Genomic DNA, 24,174 nt, shown 5'->3' with positions numbered 1-24,174 from the left:
AAACTTTACAATTTTAATTCTAACACTCATAAAATAAAACATTATCAACTACGAATCATAACTAAAGGATTTCAATTTTTAATAACCTCTACATACTACGGAGAGATTAAAATAGCTTGGAGAACTCGATAGATTGATTGCTCGTTATTTCTTTAGAATTTTTTTATCAAACATCTAGGAGTTGTCGCTGGCTTAGATAGCCAAAGAAAATTTTCCTAACTCTAATATTACAAAACTGGGCTGAGAATAGAATAATTGAATTCTTGTGTTTTATTGTGAACGATAGTATAAGGAAAAAACATAAATTTATCAAATATTAGCTGGTTACTCTTTTGACTTGCCAGTGTTAGAAACGAAATTAAAAAATTTGCGACCAGTGAGAAGCGAACTCACAACCATAAGATTATGAAATTTACGGGTTGTTGACAGCAAAATGGTCCAGCAGGGGAACAATTTCCTGCTTTTGTTTTATCTGAAAAACCGTTGATATGAGTAAACTTAGGTTGGCAGTCTATTTTTCCAGTTTAGGTCATAGCTTCAATTACGTTAGAAATCGAAACAACTCAGCAAAAGAAATCGACACAACTAAGGAATTTCAAGTTTTCAGTGCTCAAATTATAGGGTTTTGGCTATAATGTCTCCGAAGCGTTGATTTTTAAATGTTGACAATCGGCTCGTCAGATTGTTTAACCTAAAACAAATACCTCAAATCTATGATAGCAAAAAATCTAAAATTTGAATGTAAAAATTTAAAATTGCTGAGTTGCTTCGATTTCTGACTCAATTGAAGTTATGACTTACACTAGATAAATACACTAACGATGCTAACATTTTTTTCAAAAAAAGATAGTAATTTCTCCATCAACGCCGCCATGGTGCAGTCAGCAGCGCGTAAGTGTCATAATCTTAAGATCGCGAGTTCGGGCCTCACGGGTCGCAAACTTTACAATTTTAATTCTAACACTCATAAAATAAAACATTATCAACTACGAATCATAACTAAAGGATTTCAATTTTTAATAACCTCTACACACTACGGAGAGATTAAAATAGCTTGGAGAACTCGATAGATTGAATGCTCGTTATTTCTTTAGAATTTTTTTATCAAACATCTAGGAGTTGTCGCTGGCTTAGATAGCCAAATAAAATTTTCCTAACTCTAATATTACAAAACTGGGCTGAGAATAGAATAATTGAATTCTTGTGTGTTTTAATGTGAACGATAGTAGAAGGAAAAAAGATAAATTTATCAAATATTAGCTAGTTACTCTTTTGACTTGTCAGTGTTAGAAATGAATATACCGTTTTTGCGGCCAGTGAGAAGCGAACTCTACAGTTTTTGCGGCCAGTGAGAACCGAATTGTTCCAGCACGGAAACAATTTCCTGCTTTTGTTTTATCTGAAAAATTGTTGATATGATTAAACTTAGGTTGGCAGTCTATTATTCTAGTTTAAGTCATAGCTTCAATTAGGTTAGAAATCGACACAACTCAGCAAAAGAAATCGACACAGAAATTCCAAGTTTTTAGTGCTCAAATTAAAGGGTTTTGGCTATCATGTGTTCGAAGTGTTGATTTAAAAATGTTGATAATCGGCTCGTAATTTGGTCTCAGAATGTTTACTCTAAAACAAGCACCTCAAATCTAGGATAGCAAAAAACCTAAAATTTGAACGTAAAAATTTAAAATTGCTGAGTTGCTTCGATTTCTGACTCAACTGAAGTTATGACTTACACTAGATAAATACACTAACATTTTTTAAAATTTTTAAAATAACAGACGTAGTAATTTCTTCATCACCGCGACCATGGCGAAGTCGGCAGCGGGTAAGTCTCATAATCCTGAGGTGGTGAGTTCGAGCCTCACTGGTCGCAAACTAAATGATTTTAATTCTAACACACACAATTCAATACATTAACTACTACGAACCATAACTTGAAGGTTTGAATTTTCAATGACAGCGACATATTAAGGAGAGATTAAAATAGCTTGGAGAACTCGTTAGAATGAATGATCAACAATTCTTAAGAATTTTCTTAATCAGACAGCTAGGAGTTGACGCCGGCTTAGATAGCCGAATAAACTTTTCCTAACTCTATTACAAAACTGGGCTGAGAATAGAACAATTGAATTCTCGTGTGGTTTATTGTGAACGATAACAGCAGGAACAAACAGAGATTTATCAAATATTAGCTAAATACTCTTTTGTTTTGTCAGTGTTAGAAATGAATATACCGTTTTTGCGGCCAGTGAGAAGCGAACTCTACAGTTTTTGCGGCCAGTGAGAACCGAATTGTTCCAGCACGGGAACAATTTCCAGCTTTTGTTTTGTTTGAAAAATCGTTGAAAGGAGTAACCTCAGATGGGCAGTCTTTTTTTCTAGTTTAAGTCATAACTTCCATTAGGCTAGAAATTGGCTTAACTCAGCAAAAGAAATTGACATAACTCAGGAATTTCAGGTTTTCAGTGCTCAAATTAAAGGGTTTTTGCAATCATGTGTCCGAAGTTTTGATTTTAAAAAGTTGACCATCGGCGCGTCATTTGGTCTCAGAATGTTCAATCTAAAATAAATACCTCAAATCTATGATAGCAAAAACCCGAAAATTTAAACGTAAAAATTTCAAAATTGCTGAGTTGTTTCGATTTCTGACTTAACTGAAGTTATGACTTACACTAGAAAAATACACTAACATAATTCGAACACTCACAAATCAATGTATTATCCACTACGAATCAAAATAGAGATTTCAATTTTTAATAATATCGACATATTACGAAGAGATTAAAATATCTTGGAGAACTGGTTAGAATGAATGATCGAAACTTCTTCAGAATTTTTTTTTAATCAAACAGCTAGGAGTTGATGCCGGCTTAGATAGCCGAAGAAAAATTTCCTAACTCAAATATTAAAAACCTGGGCTGAGAACAGAACAATTGAATTCTTGTGTGACTTATTGTGAACGATAACAGCAGGAACAAACAGAAATTTATCAAATTTTAGCTAAATACTCTTTTGACTTGAGTGCTAGAAATGAAAACCAAATTTTTGCGACCAGTGAGAGGCGAACTCACAACCATAAGATTATGAAACTTACGCGCTGTTGACAGCAAAAAGGTCCAGCAGGGGAACAATTTCCACTTTTTATTTTATTTGAAAAATCGTTGATAGGAGTAAATTTAGATTGGCAGTCTATTTTTCAAGTTTAAGTCATAACTTCGATTAGGTTAGAAATCGACAAAACGCAGCAAAAGAAATCGACACAACTCAGGAATTTCAAGTTTTCAGTGCTTAAATTATAGGGTTTTAGCTATCATGTGTCCGAAGTGTTGATTTTAAAAAGTTGACAATCGGCTCGTAATTTGGTCTCAGAATTTTCGCTCTAAAGTAAATACCTCACATCTATGAGCGCAAAAACCCTAAAATTTGAGCGTAAAAATTTGAAATTGCTGAGTTGTTTCAATTTCTGACTTAACTGAAGTTATGGTTTACATTAAAAAAATACACTAAAATGTTCTTTTTAAAAAACAGGTAGTAATTTCTTTATAACCGCGACTATGGCGCAGTCGGTAGCGCGTAGGTCTCAAAATTTTAAATCTCAAAATTTTAACTCGATACTCACTGGTCGCAAAATTTATAATTATAATTCTACCACTCACAAATTAATATATTATCCAACACAAATCATGATGTAAAGACTTCAATTTTTATAATATCGACATATTACGAAGAGATTAAAATAGCTTGGAGAACTCGTTAGAATGAATGATCAACAATTCTTCAGAAGTTTCTTAATCAGACAGCTAGGTAGCGCGTAAGTCTCAATGGCGCAGTCGGTAGCGCAACTATGGCGCAGTCGGTAGCGCGTAAGTCTCAAAATTTTAACTCACAAAATTTTAACTTGATCCTCACTGGTCGCAAAATTTATGATTATAATTCTAACACTCACAAATCAATATAATATCCACTTTAAATCATAATTTAAACACTTCAATTTTTAATAATATCGACATATTACGAAGAGATTAAAAGAGCTGGGAGAATTCGTTAGAATGAATGATCGACACTTCCTCAGAATTTTCTTAATCAAACAGCTAGGAGTTGCCGCCGGCTTAGATAGTCAAATAAAATTGTCTTTACTCTAATATTACAAAACTGGGCTGAGAATAGAACAATTGAATTGTTGTGTGATTTATTGTGAACGATAATAGCAGGAACAAACAAAAATTTATCAAATACTAGCCAGTTACTCTTTTTGACGTGTAAGTGTTTGAAATAAAATTAAAGATTTTGCGACCAGTGAGAATGAACTCCCAGCCATAAGATTATGAAACTTACGAGGTGTTGATAGCAAAAGGGTCCAGCAGGGAACAATTTCCTGCTTTTGTTTTATTTGAAAAATCGTTGATATGAGTAAACTTATATTGGCAGTCTATTTTTCTAGTTTAAGGCATAACTTCGATTAGGTTAGAAATCGGCACAACTCAGCAAAAGAAATTGACACAACACAGGAAGCTCTAGTTTTCAGTGCTCAAATTTTAGGGTTTTTGCAACCATGTGTCCGAAGTGTTGATTTTAGAAAGTTGACCATCGGCGCGTAATTTGGTCTCAGAATGTTAACTCTAAAATAAATTTCTCAAATCTATGATAGCAAAAACCCTATAATTTGACCGTCAAAATTCGAGCGCGAAAGTCTCATAATTATGAGACTTTCGCGCTCATAACTTTCCAGCGCGAAAGTTATGAGCGCGAAAGTCTCATAATCTTAAGGTCAACGGTTCGATCCTCACTGTTCGCAAACTTTATGAATTAAATTAACACTCACAAATCAATATATTATCCACTACGAATCATAATTTAAAGATTTCAATTTTTAATAATATCGCCATATTACGGAGAGATTAAAATAGCTTGGAGAGCTCGTTCGAATGCATGATCGACATTTCTTTAGAATTTTCATAGTCAAACAGCTAGGAGTTGCCGCCGGCTTATATAGCATAATAGCAGTTGCTTTTTTATTTGTCAGTGTTTGAAACAAAATTAAAATTTTTGCGACCAGTGAGAATGAACTCACAACCATAAGATTATGAAACTTACGCCTTTTGACAGCAAAAGGGTCCAACAGGGGAACAAAGTTCTGCTTTTGTTTTATTTGAAAAATCGTTGATATGAGTAAACTTAGATTGGCAGTCTATTTTTCTAGTTTAAGTCATAGCTTCAATTAGATTAGAAATCGACACAACTCAAGGATTTCAAGCTTTCAAGTGCTCAAAGAATAGGGTTTTATCTATCATGCGTCCGAAGTGTTGATTTTAAAATGTTGACAATCGGCTCGCTAAATGGTCTCAGAATCTTCACTCTAATATAAATACCTCAAATCTATGATAGCAAAAACCCTAAGATTTGAACGTAAAAATTTGAATTTGCAGAACTTTATCAATTTCTGACGAAACTGAAGTTGACTTACATTAGAAAAATACACAAACATTTTTTTTTAAAAAAAAGAGGTAGTAATTTCTCCATCACCGCCGCCATGGTGCAGTCAGCAGCGCGTAAGTGTCATAATCTTAAGGCCGCGAGTTCGGGCCTTACGGGTCGCAAACTTTATAATTTTAATTCTACCACTCACAAATCAATATATTATCCACTACGAATCATAATTAAAAGATTTCAATTTTTAATAATATCGAAATATTACGGAGAGATTAAAATAGCTTGGAAAACCCGTTAGAATGAATGATCGACATTTCTTTAGAAATGTCATAATCAAACAGCTAGGAGTTGACGCCGGCTTAGATAGCCAATTAAAATTTTCCTAACTCTAATATTACTAAACTGGGATGAGAATAAAACAATTGAATTCATGTCTCATTTCTTGTGAACGATAATAGTAGTAACAAACAGAAATTTATCAAATACTAGCCAGTTACTCTTTTGACTTGTCAGTGTTAGAAGAGAAATTAAAATTTTTGCGACCAGTGAGAGGCGAACTCACAACCATAAGATTATGAAACTTACGCGCTGTTGACAGCAAAAAGGTCCAGCAGGGGAACAATTTCCACTTTTTATTTTATTTGAAAAATCGTTGATAGGAGTAAATTTAGATTGGCAGTCTATTTTTCAAGTTTAAGTCATAACTTCGATTAGGTTAGAAATCGACAAAACGCAGCAAAAGAAATCGACACAACTCAGGAATTTCAAGTTTTCAGTGCTTAAATTATAGGGTTTTAGCTATCATGTGTCCGAAGTGTTGATTTTAAAAAGTTGACAATCGGATCGTAATTTGGTCTCAGAATTTTCGCTCTAAAGTGAATACCTCACATCTATGAGCGCAAAAACCCTAAAATTTGAGCGTAAAAATTTGAAATTGCTGAGTTGTTTCAATTTCTGACTTAACTGAAGTTATGGTTTACATTAAAAAATACACTAAACTGTTCTTTTTAAAAAACAGGTAGTAATTTCTTCATAACCGCGACTATGGCGCAGTCGGTAGCGCGTAAGTCTCAAAATTTTAAATCTCAAAATTTTAACTCGATACTCACTGGTCGCAAAATTTATAATTATAATTCTACCACTCACAAATCAATATATTATCCAACCCAAATCATGATGTAAAGACTTCAATTTTTAATAATATGGACATATTACGTAGAGATTAAAATAGCTTGGAGAACTCGTTAGAATGAATGATCAACAATTCTTCAGAAGTTTCTTAATCAGACAGCTAGGTAGCGCGTAAGTCTCAATGGCGCAGTCGGTAGCGCAACTATGGCGCAGTCGGTAGCGCGTAAGTCTCAAAATTTTAACTCACAAAATTTTAACTTGATCCTCACTGGTCGCAAAATTTATGATTATAATTCTAACACTCACAAATCAATATAATATCCACTTTAAATCATAATTTAAACACTTCAATTTTTAATAATATCGACATATTACGAAGAGATTAAAAGAGCTGGGAGAATTCGTTAGAATGAATGATCGACACTTCCTCAGAATTTTCTTAATCAAACAGCTAGGAGTTGCCGCCGGCTTAGATAGTCAAATAAAATTGTCTTTACTCTAATATTACAAAACTGGGCTGAGAATAGAACAATTGAATTGTTGTGTGATTTATTGTGAACGATAATAGCAGGAACAAACAAAAATTTATCAAATACTAGCCAGTTACTCTTTTTGACGTGTAAGTGTTTGAAATAAAATTAAAGATTTTGCGACCAGTGAGAATGAACTCCCAGCCATAAGATTATGAAACTTACGAGGTGTTGATAGCAAAAGGGTCCAGCAGGGAACAATTTCCTGCTTTTGTTTTATTTGAAAAATCGTTGATATGAGTAAACTTATATTGGCAGTCTATTTTTCTAGTTTAAGGCATAACTTCGATTAGGTTAGAAATCGGCACAACTCAGCAAAAGAAATTGACACAACACAGGAAGCTCTAGTTTTCAGTGCTCAAATTATAGGGTTTTTGCAACCATGTGTCCGAAGTGTTGATTTTAGAAAGTTGACCATCGGCGCGTAATTTGGTCTCAGAATGTTAACTCTAAAATAAATTTCTCAAATCTATGATAGCAAAAACCCTATAATTTGACCGTCAAAATTCGAGCGCGAAAGTCTCATAATCTTAAGGTCAACGGTTCGATCCTCACTGTTCGCAAACTTTATGAATTAAATTAACACTCACAAATCAATATATTATCCACTACGAATCATAATTTAAAGATTTCAATTTTTAATAATATCGACATATTACGGAGAGATTAAAATAGCTTGGAGAACTCGTTAGAATGAATGATCAACAATTCTTCAGAAGTTTCTTAATCAGACAGCTAGGTAGCGCGTAAGTCTCAATGGCGCAGTCGGTAGCGCAACTATGGCGCAGTCGGTAGCGCGTAAGTCTCAAAATTTTAACTCACAAAATTTTAACTTGATCCTCACTGGTCGCAAAATTTATGATTATAATTCTAACACTCACAAATCAATATAATATCCACTTTAAATCATAATTTAAACACTTCAATTTTTAATAATATCGACATATTACGAAGAGATTAAAAGAGCTGGGAGAATTCGTTAGAATGAATGATCGACACTTCCTCAGAATTTTCTTAATCAAACAGCTAGGAGTTGCCGCCGGCTTAGATAGTCAAATAAAATTGTCTTTACTCTAATATTACAAAACTGGGCTGAGAATAGAACAATTGAATTGTTGTGTGATTTATTGTGAACGATAATAGCAGGAACAAACAAAAATTTATCAAATACTAGCCAGTTACTCTTTTTGACGTGTAAGTGTTTGAAATAAAATTAAAGATTTTGCGACCAGTGAGAATGAACTCCCAGCCATAAGATTATGAAACTTACGAGGTGTTGATAGCAAAAGGGTCCAGCAGGGAACAATTTCCTGCTTTTGTTTTATTTGAAAAATCGTTGATATGAGTAAACTTATATTGGCAGTCTATTTTTCTAGTTTAAGGCATAACTTCGATTAGGTTAGAAATCGGCACAACTCAGCAAAAGAAATTGACACAACACAGGAAGCTCTAGTTTTCAGTGCTCAAATTATAGGGTTTTTGCAACCATGTGTCCGAAGTGTTGATTTTAGAAAGTTGACCATCGGCGCGTAATTTGGTCTCAGAATGTTAACTCTAAAATAAATTTCTCAAATCTATGATAGCAAAAACCCTATAATTTGACCGTCAAAATTCGAGCGCGAAAGTCTCATAATCTTAAGGTCAACGGTTCGATCCTCACTGTTCGCAAACTTTATGAATTAAATTAACACTCACAAATCAATATATTATCCACTACGAATCATAATTTAAAGATTTCAATTTTTAATAATATCGACATATTACGGAGAGATTAAAATAGCTTGGAGAGCTCGTTCGCATGCATGATCGACATTTTAGAATTTTCATAGTCAAACAGCTAGGAGTTGCCGCCGGCTTATATAGCATAATAGCAGTTGCTTTTTTGATTTGTCAGTGTTTGAAACAAAATTAAAATTTTTGCGACCAGTGAGAATGAACTCACAACCATAAGATTATGAAACTTACGCCTTTTGACAGCAAAAGGGTCATGCAGGGGAACAAAGTCCTGCTTTTGTTTTATTTGAAAAATCGTTGATATGAGTAAACTTATATTGGCAGTCTTTTTTTCTAGTTTAAGGCATAACTTCGATTAGGTTAGAAATCGGCACAACTCAGCAAAAGAAATTGACACAACACAGGAAGCTCTAGTTTTCAGTGCTCAAATTTTAGGATTTTTGCAACCATGTGTCCGAAGTGTTGATTTTAGAAAGTTGACCATCGGCGCGTAATTTGGTCTCAGAATGTTAACTCTAAAATAAATTTCTCAAATCTATGATAGCAAAAACCCTATAATTTGACCGTCAAAATTCGAGCGCGAAAGTCTCATAATCTTAAGGTCAACGGTTCGATCCTCACTGTTCGCAAACTTTATGAATTAAATTAACACTCACAAATCAATATATTATCAACTACGAATCATAATTTAAAGATTTCAATTTTTAATAATATCGACATATTACGGAGAGATTAAAATAGCTTGGAGAGCTCGTTCGAATGCATGATCGACATTTTAGAATTTTCATAGTCAAACAGCTAGGAGTTGCCGCCGGCTTATATAGCATAATAGCAGTTGCTTTTTTGATTTGTCAGTGTTTGAAACAAAATTAAAATTTTTGCGACCAGTGAGAATGAACTCACAACCATAAGATTATGAAACTTACGCCTTTTGACAGCAAAAAGGTCATGCAGGGGAACAAAGTCCTGCTTTTGTTTCATTTGAAAAATCGTTGATATGAGTAAACTTATATTGGCAGTCTTTTTTTCTAGTTTAAGGCATAACTTCGATTAGGTTAGAAATCGGCACAACTCAGCAAAAGAAATTGACACAACACAGGAAGCTCTAGTTTTCAGTGCTCAAATTTTAGGGTTTTTGCAACCATGTGTCCGAAGTGTTGATTTTAGAAAGTTGACCATCGGCGCGTAATTTGGTCTCAGAATGTTAACTCTAAAATAAATTTCTCAAATCTATGATAGCAAAAACCCTATAATTTGACCGTCAAAATTCGAGCGCGAAAGTCTCATAATCTTAAGGTCAACGGTTCGATCCTCACTGTTCGCAAACTTTATGAATTAAATTAACACTCACAAATCAATATATTATCCACTACGAATCATAATTTAAAGATTTCAATTTTTAATAATATCGACATATTACGGAGAGATTAAAATAGCTTGGAGAGCTCGTTCGAATGCATGATCGACATTTTAGAATTTTCATAGTCAAACAGCTAGGAGTTGCCGCCGGCTTATATAGCATAATAGCAGTTGCTTTTTTGATTTGTCAGTGTTTGAAACAAAATTAAAATTTTTGCGACCAGTGAGAATGAACTCACAACCATAAGATTATGAAACTTACGCCTTTTGACAGCAAAAGGGTCCAGCAGGGGAACAAAGTCCTGCTTTTATTTTATTTGAAAAATCGTTGATAGGAGTAAACTTAGATTGGCAGTCTATTTTTCTAGTTTAATTCATAACTTCGATTAGGTTCAAAATCGGCACAACTCAGCAAAAGAAATTGACACAACACAGGAAGCTCTAGTTTTCAGTGCTCAAATTTTAGGGTTTTTGTAACCATGTGTCCGAAGTGTTGATTTTAGAAAGTTGACCATCGGCGCGTAATTTGGTCTCAGAATGTTAACTCTAAAATAAATTTCTCAAATCTATGATAGCAAAAACCCTATAATTTGACCGTCAAAATTCGAGCGCGAAAGTCTCATAATCTTAAGGTCAACGGTTCGATCCTCACTGTTCGCAAACTTTATGAATTAAATTAACACTCACAAATCAATATATTATCCACTACGAATCATAATTTAAAGATTTTAATTTTTAATAATATCGACATATTACGGAGAGATTAAAATAGCTTGGAGAGCTCGTTCGAATGCATGATCGACATTTTAGAATTTTCATAGTCAAACAGCTAGGAGTTGCCGCCGGCTTATATAGCATAATAGCAGTTGCTTTTTTGATTTGTCAGTGTTTGAAACAAAATTAAAATTTTTGCGACCAGCGAGAATGAACTCACAACCATAAGATTATGAAACTTACGCCTTTTGACAGCAAAAGGGTCCAGCAGGGGAACAAAGTCCTGCTTTTGTTTTATTTGAAAAATCGTTGATATGAGTAAACTTAGATTGGCAGTCTATTTTTCTAGTTTAAGTCATAGCTTCAATTAGATTAGAAATCGACACAACTCAAGGATTTCAAGCTTTCAAGTGCTCAAAGAATAGGGTTTTATCTATCATGCGTCCGAAATGTTGATTTTAAAATGTTGACAATCGGCTCGTCAATTGGTCTCAGAGTGTCCACTCTAAAATAAATACTTCAAATCTATGATAGCAAAAAACCTAAAATTTGAACGTGAAAATTTGAAATTGCTGAGTTGCTTCGATTTCTGATTTAACTGAAGTTACCACTTACACTAGAAAAATACACTGAAATTTTTTTTAAAAAGAGGTAGTACTTTCTTCTTCACCGCAACCATTGCGCAGTCGGCAGCGCGTAAGTCGCGTAATCTCAAGGTTGTTAGTTCCAGCTTCACTGGTCGCAAACTTTAAGATTTTAATTCTACCACTCACAAATCAATATATTATCCACTACGAATCATAATTTAAAGATTTCAATTTTCAATAATATCGAAATATTACGGAGAGATTAAAATAGCTTGGAGAGCTCGTTAGAATGAATGATCGACATTTCTTTAGAGTTTTCATAGTCAAACAGCTAGGAGTTGTCGCCGGCTTAGATAGCCTAAAATTTTCCTAACTCTAATATTACAAAACTGGGATGAGAATAGAACAATTGAATTCTTGTCAATTATTGTGAACTATAATAGCAGGAACAAACATAAATTTATCAAATATTAGCCAGTTGCTCTTTTTGATTTGTCAGTGTTTGAAACAAAATTAAATACTTTTGCGACCAGTGAGAACGAACTCACAACCATAAGATTATGAAACTTACGTGCGTTTGACAGCAAAAGGGTCCAGCAGGGGAACAATGTCCTGCTTTTGTTTTATTTGAAAAATCGTTGATATGAGTAAACTTAGATTGGCAGTCTATTTTTCTAGTTTAAGTCAAAACTTCAATTAGATTAGAAATCGACACAACTCAGGGATTTCAAGCATTCAGTGCTCAAAGTATAGGGTTTTATCTATCATGCGTCAGAAGTGTTGATTTTAAAATGTTGACAATCGGCTTGTGATTTGGTCTCAGAATGTCCACTCTGAAATAAATACCTCAAATCTATGATAGCAAAAAACCTAAATTTTGAACGTAAAAAATTGAAATTGCTGAGTTGCTTCGCTTTCTGATTTAATTGAAGTTATGACTTACACTAGAAAAATACACTGACATTTTTTTAAAAAAAGGTAGTAATTTCCTCTTCAACGCGACCATGGCGCAGTCGGCAGCGCGTAAGGCGCATAATCTCAAGGTCGTGAGTTCGAGCTTCACTGGTCGCAAACTTTAGGATTTTAATTCTACCACCCACAAATCAATTTATTATCCACTATGAATCATAATTAAAAGATTTCAATTTTTAGTAATATCGAAATAATACCGAGAGATTAAAATAGCTTGGAGAGCTCGTTAGAATGAATGATCGACATTTCTTTAGAGTTTTCATAGTCAAACAGCTAGGAGTTGTCGCCGGCTTAGATAGCCTAAAATTTTCCTAACTCTAATATTACAAAACTGGGATGAGAATAGAACAATTGAATTCTTGTGTCATTTATTGTGAACGATAATAGCAGGAACAAACTGAAATTTATCAAATAATAGCCAGTTGCTCTTCTGATTTGTCAGTGTTTGAAAGAAAATTAAAATTTTTGCGATCACTGAGAAGAAACTCACAACCATAAGATTATGAAACTTACGCGCTACTGACAGCAAATGGTCCAGCACGGGAACAATTTCCTGCCTTTGTTTTATTTGAAAAATCGTTGATATGAGTAAACTTAGATTGGCAGTCTATTTTTCTAGTTTGAGTCAAAACTTCAATTAGATTAGAAATCGACACAACTCAGGGATTTCAAGTTTTCAGTGCTCAAAGTATAGGGTTCTTTCTATCATGCATCCGAAGTGTTGATTTTAAAAAGTTGACAATCGGCTCGTCATTTGTTCTCAGAGTGTCCACTCCAAAATAAATACCTCAAATCTATGATAGCAAAAAACCTAAAATTTGAACGTAAAAATTTGAAATTGCTGAGTTGCTTCGATTTCTGATTTAACTGAAGTTATGACTTACACTAGAAAAATACACTGACAATTTTTTAAAAAAAGGTAGTAATTTCCTCTTCAACGCGACCATGACGCAGTCGGCAGCGCGTAAGTCGCATAATCTCAAGGTCGTGAGTTCGAGCTTCACTGGTCGCAAACTTTAGGATTTTAATTCTACCATTCACAAATCAATTTATTATCCACTATGAATCATAATTAAAAGATTTCAATTTTTAATAATATCGAAATATTACGGAGAGATTAAAATAGCTTGGAGAGCTCGTTAGAATGAATGATCGACATTTCTTTAGAATTTTCATAGTCAAACAGGTAGGAGTTGCCGCCGGCTTAGATAGCCTAATAAAATTTTCCGAACTCTAATATTACAAAACTGGGATGAGAATAGAACAATTGAATTCTTGTGTCATTTATTGTGAACGATAATAGCAGGAACAAACAGAAATTTATCAAATATTAGCCAGTTGCTCTTTTTGATTTGTCAGTGTTTGAAACAAAATTAAAATCTGAAATTGCTGAGTTGCTTCGATTTCTGATTTAACTGAAGTTATGACTTACACTAGAAAAATACACTGACAATTTTTTAAAAAAAAAGGTAGTATTTTCATCTTCACCGCGACCATTGCGCAGTCGGCAGCGCGTAAGTCGCATAATCTCAAGGTTGTGAGTTCGAGCTTCACTGGTCAGTGTTTGAAACAAAACTGGGATAAGAATAGATGAAACAATATTACAAAACTGGGATGAGAATAGAACAATTGTGAACGATAATAGCAGGAACAAACAGAAATTTATCAAAAATTTATCAAACGATAATTTATTGTGAACGATAATAGCAGGAACAAACAGAAATTTATCAAATATTAGCCAGTTGCTCTTTTTGATTTGTCAGTGTTTGAAACAAAATTAAAATCTGAAATTGCTGAGTTGCTTCGATTTCTGATTTAACTGAAGTTATGACTTACACTAGAAAAATACACTGACAATTTTTTAAAAAAAAAAGGTAGTATTTTCATCTTCACCGCGACCATTGCGCAGTCGGCAGCGCGTAAGTCGCATAATCTCAAGGTTGTGAGTTCGAGCTTCACTGGTCAGTGTTTGAAACAAAACTGGGATAAGAATAGATGAAACAATATTACAAAACTGGGATGAGAATAGAACAATTGTGAACGATAATAGCAGGAACAAACAGAAATTTATCAAAAATTTATCAAACGATAATTTATTGTGAACGATAATAGCAGGAACAAACAGAAATTTATCAAATATTAGCCAGTTGCTCTTTTTGATTTGTCAGTGTTTGAAACAAAATTAAAATCTGAAATTGCTGAGTTGCTTCGATTTCTGATTTAACTGAAGTTATGACTTACACTAGAAAAATACACTGACAATTTTTTAAAAAAAAGGTAGTATTTTCATCTTCACCGCGACCATTGCGCAGTCGGCAGCGCGTAAGTCGCATAATCTCAAGGTTGTGAGTTCGAGCTTCACTGGTCAGTGTTTGAAACAAAATTGTCAGTGTTTGAAACAAAATTAAATATTTTTGCGACCAGTGAGAATGAACTCACAACCATAAGATTATAAAACATAGAAAAGGTAGTAATTTCCTCTTCAACGCGACCATGGCGCAGTCGGCAGCGCGTAAGTCGCATAATCTCAAGGTCGTGAGTTCGAGCTTCACTGGTCGCAAACTTTAGGATTTTAATTCTACCACTCACAAATCAATTTATTATCCACTATGAATCATAATTAAAAGATTTCAATTTTTAATAATATCGAAATATTACGGAGAGATTAAAATAGCTTGGAGAGCTCGTTAGAATGAATGATCGACATTTCTTTAGAATTTTCATAGTCAAACAGCTAGGAGTTGCCGCCGACTTAGATAGCCTAATAAAATTTTCCGAACTCTAATATTACACAACTGGGATGAGAATAGAAAAATTGAATTCTTGTGTCATTTATTGTGAACGATAATAGCAGGAACAAACTGAAATTTACCAAATATTAGCAAGTTGCTCTTTTTGATTTGTCAGTGTTTGAAACAGAATTAAAATTTTTGCGACCAGTGAGGATGAACTCACAACCATAAGATTATGAAACTTACGCGCTTTTGACAGCAAAAGGGTCCAGCAGGGGAACACTGTCCTGCTTTGGTTTTATTTGAAAAATCGTTGATATGAGTAAACTTAGATTGGCAGTCTATTTTTCTAGTTGAAGTCATAACTTCAATTAGGTTAGAAATCGACACAACTCAGGGATTTCAAGCTTTCAGTGCTCAAAGTATAGGGTTTTATCTATCATGGGTCCGAAGTGTTGATTTTGAAATGTTGACAATCGGCTCGTCATTTGGTCTCAGAATGTCCACTCTGAAACAAATACCTCAAATCTACGATAGCAAAAAATCTAAATTTTGAACGTAAAAATTTGAAATTGCTGAGTTGCTCCGATTTCTGATTTAACTGAAGTTATGACTTACACTAGAAAAAAACACTGACATTTTTTTTTTAAAAAAAGAGGTAGTAATTGTTTCATCACCGGGACCATGGCGCAGTCGGTAGTGAGTAAGTCGCGTAAAGTTAAGGTCGTGAGTTCGAGCCTCACTGGTCGGAAACTTTAATATTTTAATTCTACCACTCACAAATCAATATAGTATCCACTACGAACCATAATTTATAGATTTAAATTTTTAATAATATCGACATGTTCAGGAGAGATTAAAATAGCTTGGAGAGCTCGTTAGAACGAATGATCGACATTTCTTTAGAATTTTCATAGTCAAACAGCTAGAGTTGCCGTCGGCTTAGATAGCCTAATAAAATTTTCCTAACTCCAATATTACAAAACTGGGATGAGAATAGAACAATTGAATTCTTGTGTCATTTATTGTGAACGATAATAGCAGGAACAAACTGAAATTTATCAAATTTTATCGAAATACTCTTTTGACTTGTCAATGTTAGAAAGGAAAATAAAATTCTTGTGACCAGTGGGAAGCGAACTCACAACCATAAGATTATGAAACTTACGCGCTGCCGACTGCAAAAGGGTCCAGCAGGGGAGCAATTTCCAGCTTTTATTTTATTTGAAAAATTGTTGGTAGGAGTAAACTTATATTGGCAGTCCATTTTTCTAGTTTAAGTAAAAACTTTGATTAGGTTAGAAATCGGCACAACTCAGCAAAAGAAATTGACAAAACTCAGGAATTTCAAGTTTTCAGTGCTCAAACTGTAGTGCTTTGGCTATCTTGTGTCCGAAGTGTTGATTTTAAAATGTTGACAATCGGCTCGTAATTTGATCTCAGAATGTTTACTCTAAAACAAATACCTCAAACATATGATAGCAAAAATTTAAACACAAATTTGAAATTGTTGAGTTGCTTCGATTTCTGACTTAACTGAAGTCATGACTTACACTATATAAACACACTAACATTTTCTTTTTAAAAAAGAAGGAACTAGTTTCTTCTTCACCACCACCATGGCGCAGTCGGCAGCGCGTAAGTCTCATAACATAAGGTCAACTGTTCGATCCTCACTGCTCGCAAACTTAATGAATTTATTTCTAACACTCACAAACAAATATATTATCCACTACGAATCATAATTTAAAGATTTCAATTTTTAATAATATCGACATATTACGGAGAGATTAAAATAGCCTGGAGAACTCGTTAGAATGAATGATCGACACTTCTTCAGAATTTTCTTAATGAGACAGACAGCTAGGAGGAAAAAGCCGAATAAATTTTTCCTAACTCTAATAATACAAAACTGGGCTGAGAAAAGAACAATTGAATTCTTGTGTGATTTATTGTGAACGATAATAGCAGGAACAAACAGAGACTTATCAAATATTAGATAGTTACTCTTTTGACTTGTCAGTGTTAGAAATGAAATTAAAATTTTTGCGACCAGTGAGAAGAAACTCACAACCATAAGATTATGAAACTTACGCGCTGCTGACAACAAAGGGTCCAGCACGGGAACAATTTCCTGCCTTTGTTTTATTTGAAAAATCGTTGATATGCGTAAACTCAGATTGGCAGTCTATTTTTCTAGTTGAAGTCATAACTTCAATTAGGTTAGAAATCGACACAACCCAGGGATTTCAAGTTTTCAGTGCTCAAATTATAGGGTTCTATCTATCATGCGTCCGAAGTGTTGATATTAAAAAGTTGACAATCGGCTCGTCATTTGGTCTCAGAGTGTCCACTCTAAAATAAATACCTCAAATCTATGATAGCAAAAAACCTAAAATTTGAGCGTAAAAATTTGAAATTGCTGAGTTGCTTCGATTTCTGATTTAACTAAATTTATGACTTACACTGGAGAAATAAACTAACATTTTTTTTAAAAATAGGTAGTAATTTCCGCTTCACCGCGACCATGTCGCAGTCGGCAGCGCGTAAGTCGCATAATCTTAAGGGCGTGAGTTCGATCCTCATTGGTCGCAAACTTTAAGATTTGAATTCTACCACTCACAAATCAATATATTATCTACTACGAATCAAGATAAAGATTTCAAGTTTTAATAAAATCGACATATTACGGAGAGATTAAAATAGCTTGGAGAACTCGTTAGAATGAATGATCGACACTTCTTCAGAATTTTATTAATCAAACAGCTAGGAGTTGACGCCGATTAGATAGCCGAATAAACTTTTCCTTACTCTAATGTTACAAAACCGGGCTAAGAATAGAACAATTGATTTCTTGTGTGATTTATTGTAAACGATAACAGCAGGAACAAACAGAAATTTATCAAATTTTCTCAAAATACTGTTCTGACTTTTCAGTGTTAGAAATGAAAATAAAATTTTTGCGACCAGTGAGAAGCGAACTCACAACCATAAGATTATGAAATTTACGCGCTGCCGACTGCAAAAGGGTCCAGCAGGGGAACAATTTCCAGCTTTTATTTTATTTGAAAAATCGTTGGTAGGAGTAAACTTATATTGGCAGTCTATTTTTCTAGTTTAAGTCATAACTTTGATTATGTTAGAAATCGGCACAACTCAGCAAAATAAATTGACACAACTCAGGAATTTCAGTGCTCAAACTATAAGGCTTTGGCTATCTTGTGTCCGAAGTGTTGATTTTAAAAAGTTGACAATCGGCTCGTCATTTGGTCTCAGAATGTTTACTCTAAGACATATAACTTAAATCTATGATAGCAAAAAACCTAAAATTTCAACGTAAAAATTTGAAATTGCGGAGTTGATTCGATTTCTGACTTAACTGAAGTTATGACTTACACTAGATAAATACACTAACATTTTTTTCAAAAAAAGCTAGAGGTAGTAATTTCTGCATCACCGCGACCATGGCGCAGCCGGCAGCGCGTAAGTCTTAAAATCTTAAGGGCGTGAGTTCGAGCCTCACTAGTCGCAAACTTCAAGATTTTAATTCTACCACTCACAAATCAATAAATTATCCACTACGAATCATAATTTTAAGTTTTCAATTTTTAATAACATCTACATACTACGGAGAGATTAAAATAGATTGGAGAACTCGTTAGATTGAATGCTCGTTATTTCTTTAGAATTTTCTTAATCAAACATCTGAGTTGTCGCTGGCTTAGATAGCCAAATAAAATTTTCCTAACACTAATATTACAAAACCGGGCTGAGAATAGAACAATTGAATTCTTGTGTGATTTATTGTAAACGATAACAGCAGGAACAAACAGAGATTTATCAAATATTAGCTAAATACTCTTTTGACTTGCGTGTTAGAAATGAAAACAAAATTTTTGAGACCAAAGAGAAGCGAACTCACAGCCATATAATTATGAAACTTACGCGCTGCCGATTGCAAAAAGGTCCAGCAGGGGAACAAATTGCAGCTTTTATTTTGTTTGAAAAATCGTTGATAGGAGTAAATTTAGATTGGCAGTCTATTTTTCTAGTTTAAGTCATAACTTCGATAAGGTTAGAAATCGGCACAACTCAGCAAAAGAAATTGACACAACTCAGGCGTTTCAAGTCTTCAGTGCTCAAACTATAGGGCTTTGGCTATCAAGTGTACGAAGCGTTGATTTTAAAATGTTGACAATCGGCTCGTAATTTGGTCTCAGAATGTTTACTCTAAAGAAAATACCTCAAATCAATGATAGCAAAAATCTTAAATTTGAACGTAAAAATTTGAAATTGCTGAGTTGCTTCGGTTTCTGACATACCTGAAGTTAAGACTTACACTAGAAAAATACACTAACACTTTTTTTCAAAAACTAGAGGTAGTAATTGTTTCATCACAGCGACCATGGCGCAGTCGGTAGTGAGTAAGTCGCGTAATCTTAAGGTCGTGAGTTCGAGCCTCACTGGTCGCAAACTTTAATATTTTAATTCGAACACTCACAAATCAATATATTATCCACTACGAATCAAAATAAAGATTTCAATTTTTAATAATATCGACATATTACGGAGAGATTAAAATAGATTGGAGAACTCGTTAGAATGAATGATCGAGACTTCTTCAGAATTTTCTTAATCAAACAGCTAGGAGTTGACGCCGGCTTAGATAGCCGAATAAACTTTTCCTAACTCTATTACAAAACTGGGCTGAGAATAGAACAATTGAATTCTCGTGTGATTTATTGTGAACGATAACAGCAGGAACAAACAGAGATTTATCAAATATTAGCTAAATACTTTTTTGACTTGCGTGTTAGAAATGAAAGCAAAATTTTTGCAACCAAAGAGAAGCGAACTCACAGCCATATGATTATGAAACTTACGCGCTGCCGACTGCAAAAAGGTCCAGCCGGGGAACAAATTCCAGCTTTTATTTTGTTTGAAAAATCGTTGATAGGAGTAAACTTAGATTGGCAGTCTATTTTTCTAGTTTAAGTCATAACTTCGATAAGGTTAGAAATCGGCACAACTCAGCAAAAGAAATTGACACAACTCAGGAGTTTCAAGTTTTCAGTGCTCAAACTATAGGGCTTTGGCCATCAAGTGTACGAAGCGTTGATTTTAAAATGTTGACAATCGGCTCGTAATTTGGTCTCAGAATGTTTACTTTAAAACAAATACCTCAAATCAATGATAGCAAAAAATCTTAAATTTGAACGTAAAAATTTGAAATTGCTGAGTTGCTTCGGTTTCTGGCTTAACTGAAGTTAAGACTTACACTAGAAAATTACACTAACACTTTTTTTCAAAAACTAGAGGTAGTAATTGTTTTATCACCGAGACCATGGCGCAGTCGGTAGTGAGTAAGTCGCGTAATCGTAAGGTCGTGAGTTCGAGCCTCACTGGTCGCAAACTTTAATATTTTAATTCGAACACTCACAAATCAGTATATTATCCACTGCGAATCAAAATAAAGATTTCAATTTTTATTAATATCGACATATTACGGAGAGATTAAAATAGCTTCGAGAACTCGTTAGAATGAAATATAGACATTTCAATAGAATTTTCATAATCAAACAGCTAGGAGTTGACGCCGGCTTAGATAGCCGAATAAACTTTTCCTAACTCTATTACAAAACTGGGCTGAGAATAGAACAATTGAATTCTCGTGTGATTTATTTTGAACGATAACAGCAGGAACAAACGGAAATTTATCAAATATTAGCTAAATACTCTTTTGACTTGCGTGTTAGAAATGAAAACAAAATTTTTGCGACCAAAGAGAAGCGAAATCACAGCCATATGATTATGAAACTTACGCGCTGCCGACTGCAAAAAGGTCCAGCAGGGGAACAAATTCCAGCTTTTATTTTGTTTGAAAAATCGTTGATAGGAGTAAACTTAGATTGGCAGTCTATTTTTCTAGTTTAAGTCATAACTTCGATAAGGTTAGAAATCGGCACAACTCAGCAAAAGAAATTGACACAACTCAGGCGTTTCAAGTTTTCAGTGCTCAAACTATAGGGCTTTGGCTATCAAGTGTACGAAGCGTTGATTTTAAAATGTTGAAAATCGGCTCGTAATTTGGTCTGAGATTGTTTAATCTAAAACAAACACCTCAAATCTATGATAGCAAAAAATCTTAAATTTGAACGTAAAAATTTGAAATTTCTGAGTTGCTTCGGTTTCTGACTTAACTGAAGTTAAGACGTACACTAGAAAAATACACTAACACTTTTTTCAAAAACTAGAGGTAGTAATTGTTTCATCACCGAGACCATGGCGCAGTCGGTAGTGAGTAAGTCGCGTAATCTTAAGGTCGTGAGTTTGAGCCTCACTGGTCGCAAACTTTAATATTTTAATTCGAACACTCACAAATCAATATATTATCCACTACGAATCAAAATAAAGATTTCAATTTTTATTAATATCGACATATTACGGAGAGATTAAAATAGCTTCGAGAACTCCTTAGAATGGAAGATAGACATTTCATTAGAAATTTCATAATCAAACAGCTAGGAGTTGACGCCGGCTTAGATAGCCGAATAAGCTTTTCCTAACTCTATTACAAAACTGGGCTGAGAATAGAACAATTGAATTCTCGTGTGATTTATTGTGAACGATAACAGCAGGAACAAACAGAGATTTATCAAATTTTAGCTAAATACTTTTTTGACTTGCGTGTTAGAAATGAAAGCAAAATTTTTGCAACCAAAGAGAAGCGAACTCACAGCCATATGATTATGAAACTTACGCGCTGCCGACTGCAAAAAGGTCCAGCCGGGGAACAAATTCCAGCTTTTATTTTGTTTGAAAAATCGTTGATAGGAGTAAACTTAGATTGGCAGTCTATTTTTCTAGTTTAAGTCATAACTTCGATAAGGTTAGAAATCGGCACAACTCAGCAAAAGAAATTGACACAACTCAGGAGTTTCAAGTTTTCAGTGCTCAAACTATAGGGCTTTGGCCATCAAGTGTACGAAGCGTTGATTTTAAAATGTTGACAATCGGCTCGTAATTTGGTCTCAGAATGTTTACTTTAAAACAAATACCTCAAATCAATGATAGCAAAAAATCTTAAATTTGAACGTAAAAATTTGAAATTGCTGAGTTGCTTCGGTTTCTGGCTTAACTGAAGTTAAGACTTACACTAGAAAATTACACTAACACTTTTTTTCAAAAACTAGAGGTAGTAATTGTTTTATCACCGAGACCATGGCGCAGTCGGTAGTGAGTAAGTCGCGTAATCGTAAGGTCGTGAGTTCGAGCCTCACTGGTCGCAAACTTTAATATTTTAATTCGAACACTCACAAATCAGTATATTATCCACTGCGAATCAAAATAAAGATTTCAATTTTTATTAATATCGACATATTACGGAGAGATTAAAATAGCTTCGAGAACTCGTTAGAATGAAATATAGACATTTCAATAGAATTTTCATAATCAAACAGCTAGGAGTTGACGCCGGCTTAGATAGCCGAATAAACTTTTCCTAACTCTATTACAAAACTGGGCTGAGAATAGAACAATTGAATTCTCGTGTGATTTATTGTGAACGATAACAGCAGGAACAAACGGAAATTTATCAAATATTAGCTAAATACTCTTTTGACTTGCGTGTTAGAAATGAAAACAAAATTTTTGCGACCAAAGAGAAGCGAAATCATAGCCATATGATTATGAAACTTACGCGCTGCCGACTGCAAAAAGGTCCAGCCGGGGAACAAATTCCAGCTTTTATTTTGTCTGAAAAATCGTTGATAGGAGTAAACTTAGATTGGCAGTCTATTTTTCTAGTTTAAGTCATAACTTCGATAAGGTTAGAAATCGGCACAACTCAGCAAAAGAAATTGACACAACTCAGGAGTTTCAAGTTTTCAGTGCTCAAACTATAGGGCTTTGGCCATCAAGTGTACGAAGCGTTGATTTTAAAATGTTGACAATCGGCTCGTAATTTGGTCTCAGAATGTTTACTTTAAAACAAATACCTCAAATCAATGATAGCAAAAAATCTTAAATTTGAACGTAAAAATTTGAAATTGCTGAGTTGCTTCGGTTTCTGGCTTAACTGAAGTTAAGACTTACACTAGAAAATTACACTAACACTTTTTTTCAAAAACTAGAGGTAGTAATTGTTTTATCACCGAGACCATGGCGCAGTCGGTAGTGAGTAAGTCGCGTAATCGTAAGGTCGTGAGTTCGAGCCTCACTGGTCGCAAACTTTAATATTTTAATTCGAACACTCACAAATCAGTATATTATCCACTGCGAATCAAAATAAAGATTTCAATTTTTATTAATATCGACATATTACGGAGAGATTAAAATAGCTTCGAGAACTCGTTAGAATGAAATATAGACATTTCAATAGAATTTTCATAATCAAACAGCTAGGAGTTGACGCCGGCTTAGATAGCCGAATAAACTTTTCCTAACTCTATTACAAAACTGGGCTGAGAATAGAACAATTGAATTCTCGTGTGATTTATTGTGAACGATAACAGCAGGAACAAACGGAAATTTATCAAATATTAGCTAAATACTCTTTTGACTTGCGTGTTAGAAATGAAAACAAAATTTTTGCGACCAAAGAGAAGCGAAATCACAGCCATATGATTATGAAACTTACGCGCTGCCGACTGCAAAAAGGTCCAGCAGGGGAACAAATTCCAGCTTTTATTTTGTTTGAAAAATCGTTGATAGGAGTAAACTTAGATTGGCAGTCTATTTTTCTAGTTTAAGTCATAACTTCGATAAGGTTAGAAATCGGCACAACTCAGCAAAAGAAATTGACACAACTCAGGCGTTTCAAGTTTTCAGTGCTCAAACTATAGGGCTTTGGCTATCAAGTGTACGAAGCGTTGATTTTAAAATGTTGACAATCGGCTCGTAATTTGGTCTGAGATTGTTTAATCTAAAACAAACACCTCAAATCTATGATAGCAAAAAATCTTAAATTTGAACGTAAAAATTTGA

The 24,174-nt window shown here is 34.1% G+C and overlaps 1 protein-coding gene and 2 non-coding genes across 4 annotated transcripts in view; 2 read left to right on the top strand and 1 right to left on the bottom strand.

Moving 5' to 3' along the window:
• Positions 1–24,174, bottom strand: part of LOC142342925 (uncharacterized) — a 243,881-nt gene that overhangs the window by 16,240 nt on the left and 203,467 nt on the right. The window lies entirely within an intron of this gene.
• On the top strand, positions 18,648–18,720 carry Trnal-uaa (transfer RNA leucine (anticodon UAA)). The gene has a single exon. It is a non-coding gene; the product is annotated as a tRNA-Leu (tRNA).
• Positions 19,589–19,661, top strand: Trnat-cgu (transfer RNA threonine (anticodon CGU)). The gene has a single exon. It is a non-coding gene; the product is annotated as a tRNA-Thr (tRNA).

The sequence above is a fragment of the Convolutriloba macropyga genome, chromosome 1, assembly GCF_964194025.1.
Source record: "Convolutriloba macropyga chromosome 1, txConMacr16.3, whole genome shotgun sequence".
Classification (NCBI taxonomy): domain Eukaryota; kingdom Metazoa; phylum Xenacoelomorpha; order Acoela; family Convolutidae; genus Convolutriloba; species Convolutriloba macropyga.
Note: the sequence above shows the minus strand (reverse complement) of the source record. Positions and strands in the feature narration are given on the sequence as shown.